This window comes from Herpailurus yagouaroundi, unplaced genomic scaffold (genome assembly GCF_014898765.1).
Source record: "Herpailurus yagouaroundi ecotype Mexico unplaced genomic scaffold, PumYag 140, whole genome shotgun sequence".
Classification (NCBI taxonomy): Eukaryota; Metazoa; Chordata; class Mammalia; order Carnivora; family Felidae; genus Herpailurus; species Herpailurus yagouaroundi.
This window is the reverse complement of record NW_024412395.1, coordinates 39,962,406-39,973,523: the sequence shown is the minus strand read 5'-3', so window position 1 is coordinate 39,973,523 and position 11,118 is coordinate 39,962,406. Positions and strand designations below refer to the sequence as shown.

General features: G+C 40.2%; 1 pseudogene; it reads right to left on the bottom strand.

Annotated features, from left to right (window-relative positions):
• Positions 1-1,305: 1,305 nt before the first annotated feature.
• Positions 1,306-11,118, bottom strand: part of LOC121030590 (mitochondrial carrier homolog 2-like) — a 56,976-nt pseudogene continuing 47,163 nt past the window's right edge.

Genomic DNA, 11,118 nt, shown 5'->3' with positions numbered 1-11,118 from the left:
TTCATGGATCAGGTGCTAAGTGACAAGAGGACCAATCACTGTGTCCAGAGAAATGGTGTACACATTCTGACATGCTGTTCTAACTCCTGTGTCGATTCCTATGGTGGATTACATGGGACCACATGACTGACAGACTCACCAGAATCACACAGAGTGGGCTAAAATCATTTCCTAAAAAAAGAAAGAGAAAGGCTGTTGCAAAAAAATGGGGGTGGAGAAGGAGAGCAGGTATAAAAAAATTGTAAACACATTATAGACAAACGATGGTACACACCTTTGGGCCCCACTTCACCTACTGAATCAGAATATTTCTGCATGATTCTTACACATGCTAAAGTTTGATCCATACTACAGTTTGTAAAATGAAAGGAATTCCAGGAAAGACATTGAGGAAAAATAAGATTATGAGGTGAAAGAAGTAAATCAGAGCTAGAATGAAGAGTAGGTAATAGATGGATGAAATAAAGGGGAGAAAGGGAGAAATAGAAAAGCAAAAACAAGCAATAGCACAAGCAGCATTTGGACAAACAAGGCATGTTCTCAGGAGTCAGTCAACTTTACCTTCGTATATCCTAGGGGCTGTTGTATAAGAAATCACTTCAGCACAGTGCTGGAAAGAGCCGGGCTTAGGAAGGAGAAAGGCTTGGGTGTGAATTCTCATTTTGCCACTAATCAGCTTTATGAATTTAGGCAGATGACTCATCCTCTCTGGTATCAGTCTTCTGATCTATAAACTGGGGATAATGATATCTTGCTCACAATATTCTCCTGAGGCTCCAGAGACTGTAATGCATGCAAAAATAGTTGTTCTTGTCTTAGATGCCTCCCAGTTCTCTTAACCCTTGCTGCAGAATTAAGACCCAAGAGGTAGGGAAAATTTAGGAAGAGAAAGGCTTGTGCTTAATATGAAGAGCTTTCTAACAACTTGAGTCACCCTACAACCTAATTAGCTGTGACCTCATTGATAAGGACTGAATGTGTTTCCCCCGACCCCAGATTCATATGTGGAAACCTCAAACCCCAATGTGACTGTTTTTGCAGACAGAGCCTTTATTGAAGCAATTAAGCTCAAATGGGGTTATAAGGGTGGAGCCCTGATCCAATAGGATTAGTGTCCTTATAAGAAGAGGCATCAGAGAGCTTGTTGCCCTTTCTCCGTGGAAGGGACACAGTAAAGAGGCAGCCATTTGCAAGTCAGAAAGAGAGCTCTCACCAGGAACTGATCCCTGCTAGAACCTTGATCTTGGACTTCCCAGTTCCCAGACCTGTGAGAAAATAAACTTCTGTTAAGCCACCAGCCGACAGTGTTTTATTATCACAGCCTGAGCAGACTAAGATCCTCTCCTCACTGGAATTAAAACAAGCTGACAGTCACCTTTCAGAGATACAGAGGGACTTTCCATAGGAGGACAGTAGAATAAGAACAAACTATCTCTAAGTCTATCCCAGGACTTCTCAACCTTGGCTGCATATTAGAATGACCTGGGAACTTTTTATTTTTATTTTCCAAGATTAAATAATTATTTAAAAAAGAATGCCACTCATGGGAGGGAAATCAATGTTGTCTCCCATAATTCTCTGCATCTAGGACTATAGAAATATCACTGTCCCTGCCCCACAGCTTCAAATTAACATTCTCAAGTCACGACAATAACTCTTCCCAAAGGGGACCTTCTGGAAAGACAAGCTATTTCATCAGCTCATATTTCCCTCTTTTTGTAGCATGTACTAGCTACCTATCCAAGAAATATACACTGGAGAGTAAGGAGGGGATCCAAGAGAGCCCCCAGTTGTTGACAGCCACAAGATTAGAGACAAGCACAAAGGAGTAGCTCAACATACTGGTAAAAAGTCCTATGACAGCTTGGGAATAACTTCATTTCGTTCATGGTAGAAACCCCACTGTCTAGTGCATAGGTAACAGAGCAGTGAGTTATAAAGCCACAAGGAAATGATATCACCTAGGAGTTGGGGAATAAAACCCACAAAAAAATCCTAGGATGCCCTCTTCACAATAGAAGGTTACTATGGAGTCACAAATTCCACAGTACTTGGATTCTCTTCCAATGAATTGTACCATAGATCTCAGAGTTGGTCATGTGGAAGGGATTTATGATGATGGTAGCAGCAGAATGAACCGTCATCTCTCCTGAGTTGTATCATTCATAACTTGGTCAAAGGAAGGTGTGACTTCTTTCTGTTCATTTCCAGGGCCTAAATCCTGTAAAACTTTACCATAGAACACAGTTCCAAGGACTCCTGAACACAGTCTTAGAGTCTGTGAACAACTCATGCTTCCCATCTATGCTCCCAATGTGCTGAACATGATAAAACAGACAGGAAACTGACATACTTGCTGCCCCCAAATATTTTGTTCTATTGTTGGAAGAAGAGGCTTATATCCCACCTGGATGAGCACCTTCAAGTGCATGAGAGACTGGGACAGGATAGTGAGGCAGGAGCCCAGGAGCACTTGACAGACCATATTTGCCATGATGGCACCTGGAGATGGACAGACATATGGAACCACCAAGCAACTGAGTTACTCCCAGGTCTGACCTCGGAACTTTTTAAATATACTGATGTGAAAGAAAGAAAGAAAGAAAGAAAGAAAGAAAGAAAGAAAGAAAAAAGAAAGAAGGAAGGAAAGAAAGAAAGAAAGAAGAAATACAAAGGAAAGAAAGAAAGAAAGAAAGAAAGAAAGACAAAGAAAAGAAATACAAAGAAAAGGAAGGAAGGAAGGAAGGAAGGAAGGAAGGAAGGAAGGAAGGAGGGAGGGAAGGAAGAAAGAAAGGAAGGAAGGTACTGATGCCCAAATTCTCCCTCCTAGACCAATTAAATCAGGCTTTCTGGGTGTGTGCATTCTAAAATAGTGTTCCAGGTTACTTTAATGCACAGCCACGCAAGATTGAGAATCGATACCTTAAGAGATCTGAGACTCTTTCCAGCTTAATAAATTAGTATTAATTTATTAAGACTTACATCTGGTGACCTAAGAAAGGAGTATGTGTCATGAACCCCACTTTGCCAGTACGAAAGAGAGAAAAGAAAGAATTGTGAAGTTAGTTCCCCAAGTCATTAAACAAGCAGATAATGAAGTTGTAATATCTTATCTTTCCATGTATGACCTTTGGAATTCCTAAACTATATTTAACAGTGTAGTAGACATTTGTCATTTTTGCTAGCCAGCATCCTTCCCCTTGTATTGGAAGTAGCTTGTCTTTGGGCCGACTACTCCTTACAATTCTATGGAGTCTTAATAGGACAGTTGATTACAAGGTGCCCCATCACAAATTAATCCACCAGACTCTTTCTTCAGGGAGAATGACAGAGGGACTCTAGGTAGGTGGAGCTGTACTATTCCCATGTCACAACTAAGGAAAGAGAATGTATTCCTCAGTGAGACCCTATAGCTCCCTCCTTCCCTTTCTTCCCAACACATGGCTCTCAGCATTTCCTTTAATTCTGTGAGCTATTGAGTATGCTTCCACTAACTTCCTTTTTCCACCTAGATGATTCAGAGCTTCTTCCAGTAGCTTGCAGGACTGGTTCAAAATAGGTATCTGGAAGTAAGCACTGCAAGCAACAGAAATCTCAGCCGTGGAAATAGCAGATGTAGGTAGGTACAAGGCAGTGGAAATCCTCCAATTCGGTTGAAAAAGTTGAAGCCAGTTCTTTTCTTGAAATTTCCAATTTTCACATGCATCTGTAAATTTCTTGTTTTGATCAATCTAGTTCTGATTAAACAAGCTATGTATGCAAAATGCAAGGAGTCACAACAGCAAGGTGTTCCCCTCTTTGTGGTTATTTGGGACATCAGTAGGTTGGGGCTGCCATTGGGTGGGCCTTATAGCACTTTTTTTTTTAACCCATTAGAGTAGTCTTAATGCACATCAACACCTGGCTGAAACCAAGCCTTTTGCTGTCATAGGCCTCCAAACAATAAATGGGAATTGGAAATTTAGACCCAGAGTGTAGTACCCAACCAAACTCCCCATCTAAGATTGTTGTAATAGAAAGAGCCTATAGAAAGCAAAAAGGCAGAGACAGCAAGTGGACATAATAATAATGATGATGACCACCATTTGTTAAGCCCTTACTGTGAGCCACTGATCTATGATGTCATTTAATCCTAGAAGAGTGATACTATTATGTTTTGTTTTGTTTTGTTTTATTTTGTTTCTAAGGTTGAGCTGCAGATGCACAGAATTGAATTGATTCAGTCAGTCATTCTTTCCCGTTACTGGCATGATATAATCATCTGTCTAGACATGACCCCTATTTTTTTCTTATCTTCTTTATCCCTCATTCCTGAGTGTATCGAATATATGTTGTTCCAATCTATTCTCCATAGACTTACAGATCCACAAAAATATGTAGTGTAGTGTCTGCTTTTAAAATATATATAAATGGATCATACTGCATGTCTAACTCTGCAATTTGCTTTTTTTATTCAGCATTATGTTTCTGAGACCCATCCATGTTGATATATATAGAGAGAGCTAGTTCATCTGTTTAAACTGCTCCATGGTATACTATCATATGGATATACTATAGCTTATCTATATATTTCCCCCTGATAGAATCTATGTATAGATAGATATCTATGCATTTCTCCCTGTTGTTAATTCTTTCCTATTACAAAAAACGCTTCAATGAGTAATCTTGTATATGTCCCTCAATGCATTGGGCAAGAGTCTCTCTAAGATTTACCTAGAAGGAGAATGGTGGGGCTTTAGGCTTCATGCATTTTCAGTTTTAGTAAATCCTGCCAAATTACAGAGTAGTTTTGCTAATTTACACTCCCATCAACAGTATAGGAGAGTTCTTAGGATAGATACTATTATTATCTCCATTTTGCAGATGAGGAAACACACAAAATGTCCAAAGTTAAACACTATCTATCTGAACCACATCTATCTGACTCCAGGTCTACACAACACAATGTCACTACACAATATGCACTAATTAACACCTGGAAATACATTCAGCTGCAAGTGACGGAATCCCCTACCTGTGACTTAAGTAGCATGAGTATTTATCATCTCACTTAACAAAAACAGTAGAAGGAGGTGGTTCCAGAGTAGCTAAGCAGCCCAGCTATGTCATCGGCAACATGGACACTTTTCGTTTTTAATTTCGCTATCCTCTACTGTCGAGTTATCACCCCCATTTCATTTTCTCTCAGCCTTAGGATGCCTGACATTGCTCTGACATCATGTCTAAGTTCATAACAGTAAAGGGGGGTTGGGGATGCGCAGTGACACCATGCATGAAGTTCTTCTTGTTCTTTTTTTATAATAAAGGAAAGAAAAATGCCTTCCATGAATTCCCCACTCACTACACCCTTTGCCATTTTTTCTCATTGGTCAGAGCCTACAACTGGTCCAATCTTCGGGCAGAGTGGCATGAGATTATGTCTGGTTTAGATCAACCACAACTCAGCCACAGGGACTACAGATTTATCTTTTTAATACCAAGCCATCTCCATGTTCTGTCAGCAAAGAAGAAAGACATTGGCTGTTGGATAGCAACTTGGTTTTCTTTCATCTTTGACATTTTCTTCTCAATTTTTTTTACTGGCTTCTCCCCCTCACTCAGTTGTTAAATACTTGCTTCACCTTGGGACTCTTCTCTTCCCAAAATAGTTAAGAGAGGACTAACAGATGGCCAGCAGGTCAAAATTGAGTTTGTGACCCCTGATGTATACCCTCTCCCTATGCTGACAGCATCCATTTTCATGGTTTCATATACCATCTACATATTGATAACTCCTAAATTTGTATCCCCAGTTTCTTCTTCTTTCTTGAGCTTCATATTCATATGTAACATAGCCTCTTTAGAGATTCCTCAGACTTATCAAACTCAACATGTCCAAAACTGAGCTTTTCACCTGCCACCCAGACTTGCTCTTTCTTTTCTGGTACAGTCCATCTCCAAGAATACAATTCCCTTCCACTAGAGTCACCCAAGTCAGAGACCTGTTTCACTTCCCACACAGTAGCTCTCAAGTTTGTTTGCTTTTCTTCACCTGTACTGCAAACACCTTAATCTAAAACTGCTACTAGAGAGGCACCTGGGTGGCTCAGTTTGTTGAGCATTTGGCTCTTGGTACAGGCTCAGGTCATGATCTTACTGGCATGAGAAGAGCCCCACATCCAGCTCTGCACTGATAGCATGGAGCCTGCTTGGTATTCTCTCTCTCTCTCTCTCTCTCTCTCTCTCTCTCTGCCCCTCCTCCACTCTTGAGAGCTCTATACCTCTCTCAAAATAAATAAATAAACTTTAAAATAATAAAACTGCTAGTAGAAACTTTGTGGTATATCTACAGACCAGCACCTGTGCACCCGGGTTATAAATGCAAATCTTAGGCCCCACCCCAGATCACTCCTGGATCAGAATCTGCATTGTAACAGGATTCCCAGGCAATTAATTAAAATTTGAGAACTTTTCATGTTGACTTTTGCTATAGCTTATTAACTGGTTTCCCTGGATCAGTGTCTTGCCCCTAAAACTCTTTCTTGACACTACAAACCTCATAAGTCACTTCCCTTATTAAATCCTGTAACTAACCCCCCCCCCCCCAAGATCCCCCTCCTCACTGTTGCCTTGGAGACAGAAGGCAAAAGCCTACAGAATAGACACCTTATAGAAGTTCCCCTCCTGACCAATCTCCCGCTGCATTCTGGCTTGCCCTCTGGGCTCTAGCCACATTAGTCTTCCAATTTCTGTGCCCAGCCATCTTTTTCCCAAGTCAGGGACTTTTTGCCTGCGATACCCAGCATGATCCCAACTTTCTCTGGCACATAGCTAACTCCCACTCACTTCCTCAAAGAAGTCCCCCTCTCTTACAGGCCTTGTGAGGTCAGCCACTCTCATGTTAACCTCTCTTTTTGCACACTGTGCTCCTTCAGATATTTATCACAGTTGTAGTTAAAAAAAAATGGTGTGCATGTTTTACTGCTTAATGTCAGGCTTTCCCCATTGAATGGAAGCTCTAAGACAACTGCTTCAGCTCTTGTGTTGTTACATCCTTCTGGCACCTAGAACAGTGCTTGACACATGTTCCGTACTCAATGAGTAGTTGTTGACTCAATGAATATGAATGAATAACAGTCCCCAGGGAGTTGTCCTGGCCCGCGGTGGCCCTGCTTTCTTAGTTCAACTGGAATTAAGAATCTGCAAAAGACTGAGGAGGGCCAAGGAAGCATAATTTGACCACCAGCAAGCTAACTGGGGATGAAAACGTCCAATTCTGACAGATGTACCCCGTGCACGTGCTGAAAGAAAAACAGAAGCAGCCGCCTGAGAGTGATGGTAAACATTTTGTTCCCCAGCCAGTGCCCTCCTCAATACACTCCCAAACTGACCTTTAGAAGGACTTTTGTATAGTGGGAGGTCTCTTTTAACCTCCAATGAATAAGAGTGTGAAGTGGTGTTTGCTTTTTTCCCTTTGTTCTCTGGCTGAGAAAAGTCTGGAGGCGGTAGAGTGAGGCTTAGCAATACAATTGCCTTCCCTTTCAAATGCTAAAGAGGGTTTTTGCTACTGGTTTAGTATAATCTGAGAGTTGTAGAGGTCTGGAAGGGATCCACTCCCCTTCCTTTTGGCATCTCATTTCCTGCAGGCTAGGGGCAACTTGGCAATTAGTAGAAAAACCAAGGCTGCAAAAATATAGTCAACATTGTCCTCCAAGTGTCTCTGCATGGTGAACAGCAGAGAGCTAGATGCTTCTCTCAGGAGAAGTACAGGATGTATAAATTCCCACAGTCCTGAGGTGGGCTAGAGATTGTGCGGTTTGTGGCTTTCTCTTCAACTGGGAGGGAGCTGGAATCAGAGGGCCACTCGTTCAAGATAACTGTTAGCACTGCCTTTTGGCTCCCCTACAGCTTGGATCGGTGTTTTGAGGGACCATAATGTTTAAACAGTTTGGAGGGCTCTTTTAAAGAAAGAGAACATAAAACTATGAATAAAAACAGATTCAGGGCTTTGGAAAGAACTGAGGGTCTTCATTAGCTTAATGATACATCCATCTCTGACCCCGTGAGTGTACAGGAAAAGCTGAGGCTTTGAAAGTCTTGGGCAAGTTATTCACTCCCTAGAGCCTTAATTGGGTAACCAAAAAAATAAGACCCTCTAGTCCTCCTTCTTAGAAATGGTTTAAGGAGAAGATGCATGAAACAAAAGCACCTGTTATTTGATAGGACGTGCTCAATAAAAATGTCATTTTGGAGACCTCCTCTTTAGGGACTTATAGATCCATTCGAGTCACCTTCTTTCCTTAGGTTTACTGAAGTTTTTGCAGGTGTTGCTATAATCTATCTGGAATAGATATGATTACTTGGAGACTTAATCGAAGTTCCCATACTGGTAGCTGAAAACAACACATTTTTTTGGACATTCCAAGGATCCCTAATAAATTTAATTTGTATTACTTTTTAAAAAGCTAGTCCATGGCTATTTGGTTTGGTTTTCAGTTTAATTTGATGTGTTGTTTAACGTGTGTGTGTGTGTGCACATGCCCAGGCTGAGAATCATATTGTTTACCATCCCTAACATTGATCATACTTCACCAGTTCTTTCTACGTGTATAATCCTAAAGGCATCTGAGTCTATAATAAATCAGGATCAGCAGTAAACCTGTGGAGGAATGGAACAGGAAGAAGGAAAATAAAAAGGCGATGAGGTGAAATCATAGCTAGCAAGTAGGTCAATAGTATTGGGGTTAGTGGGGGAGCCTCTGGCCTTGTACTTCCTTCTTCAACTCCCAGCTCTGCCACTTACCAGTTTTCACCTATAGCTACATTCATTTGAACCTTTTAAATCTCACTTTGCTCATCTATAAAACTGGGATATTTATAGGAGTTTCCTAAGAGGTTTGCTATGAGGATTAAAATGAGAAAATCCTCTCAATGTGCTAAGAACGGTAACTGGAACAGGGCAAACCCTCCATAAATGTTAGTTATTATTAAGAGCAATTCCTGCGTAGCCTGTAGTGAGCATTACGTGTGTCATGTCTTGTTCACAATACTGGGGGATTAAATGGCCCTCCCCAAATGGGGAACTATCGGAATTTAGACAAGAGTCCAGTTTTAATGAGTCTCTGTTTAGTGTTCTTCACCAAATCAAAGATCCATGGATTTGTAAGATGAATGCCTATTTCTAAGTAGTAAGATGTGGGAAAAAGTGTTTCTCAGAAATGAAATATAGTAGCGCTTTTTCCTCTGTGTTACCTCTTGCATCTCTTCTACCAATTTCCCTTCACTAAAACTGTTAAAAGATAAACATAGGCATATGTAAAAATTTTAAGAGTTTATTTGGGCAAAAATAAACTCAAATCAAGCAGCATCCAAACTAGCAGACCGAATAGGGCTCCACGGAGCTGTACAAAATGATAGAATTTTAATGATCTCATGGTTCATGAGTTCGAGCCTTGCATTGGGCTCTGAGCTGATACTGCAGACCTGCTTGGGATTCTCTCTCTCTCTCTCTCTCTCTCTCTCTCTCTCTCTCTCTCTCAAAATAAAAATAAACTTAAAAAATGATAGACTTTTATAGGCGGAAGGGAGCAGCTCTTTTTTTACTAGGCAAAAAAGTGGGTTGGTTATTGCAAGGTTACTTTCCTTTAGGGGATGGGGCTCTATCAGGCAGAATACCCTAACTGGTGCTGATCAGGCGATTCCTGATTGAGTGGTTTAAGAATCCATTTCTGGGAGAGCAGAAACTATGGTTAAGTCTCAGATTGGTGTTGTGGAGTTTAGCATAAGTGACTCTTCCTTGGGCCCACTGTGTTGTTTTGTCTTATTTTGTTTTGTTTTGTTTTACCAGCATATTGTTCAGTAGTGAATGTGCCCATTGCCAGAAATATTTATGTATAAAGTTAGGTTATATATAGAAACATCAGTGTGGAGTCCTGTAGAATTTTCGTCATACCCTCCATTGTCATCACTTCAAGATGTAATCCAGATACTTGGTAGATTAAGTTTGGAAGGCCACTCTTTTCCTATCTAAAGAAAACTACTAGGCAACTACATGGTGATGTTCAAAATTATACCCAAATTCAGGTTTTGATCTGATGTACACTGTAGAACACTTTAGCTGAGGCTGAGAAGACTCAGATGTGGGAATCCCACTGTGGGGAACAGTGTGATGTAGTAAAGAAACATGTTTTTTGGTATGGAGGACTCAAGTCACAACTTCTTCAGCACAAGTAGTCTTGAGACTTTGCGTGAATAACATTGCCTATAAAATGGCACCAATAATCCTACCCTGCTTATTTCTACCATCAGAGTAAGGGTCAGAATGTAACAAATGTGAAATGTGATACATGTGGGTGTCCTGTAGAAATGTAACCTTTTTAAATGTAATTTTTAATTGCTATAGGTTGTTATTTTTAGAGGAAATGAGATGGTGGAAGTTGGACAAGTCATATGTAGAAAAAAATATATATATAATTATGTATGTATTCTGAAAAGTTTATAAGGGTATAGGCCAACTTGCTTACATGATGAGGTTTTCATATTTACTTCTTTATTTATGGATTGTTTGGATTAATTTTACAACAAGCATGTATTTTTATAATATTTTTATTTCAATAAATTCCTCTAAAACAACAAAGAAACCCAGCGCTAAAAAGAAGTTCTTTCAAAAGCTGTAATTTGGTCAAATTGAATCTATTTTAACACATTTTATTCCAGTCCCCCACCCCAGTAAGTTATTAGATGATGTGAAAACAGCTCCTACTAACACACTTCTCTTTAAATTCTACGGCCTAATATTTGGTTGTTGGTTTTGGTTAGATACCCTCACATAAGAATAGAATACCTCTTTTGGAAGAAAAATGATGAATTTTCACAATTTCTAATCAAAAGGGACCCAACTGAGCAGAGGATTGGCAGTTTCCTCAAATCACAAGGATGATGTCTCAGAAATTGTTAGTTTCCATAACACGTTAAAGACAAAAAAGTTACTTTTTTGGAAAACTAAAATGTGTAATTTTACCTCAGTGGCCAGTCTTTGTCTGGCTCTTTTGCTACTCAGAATTCCTCCTCTCATCTTAGAAACTAGTAACGTGTTTTATGTGTGTGTGTGTGTGTGTGTGTGTGTGTGTGTGTGTGTGT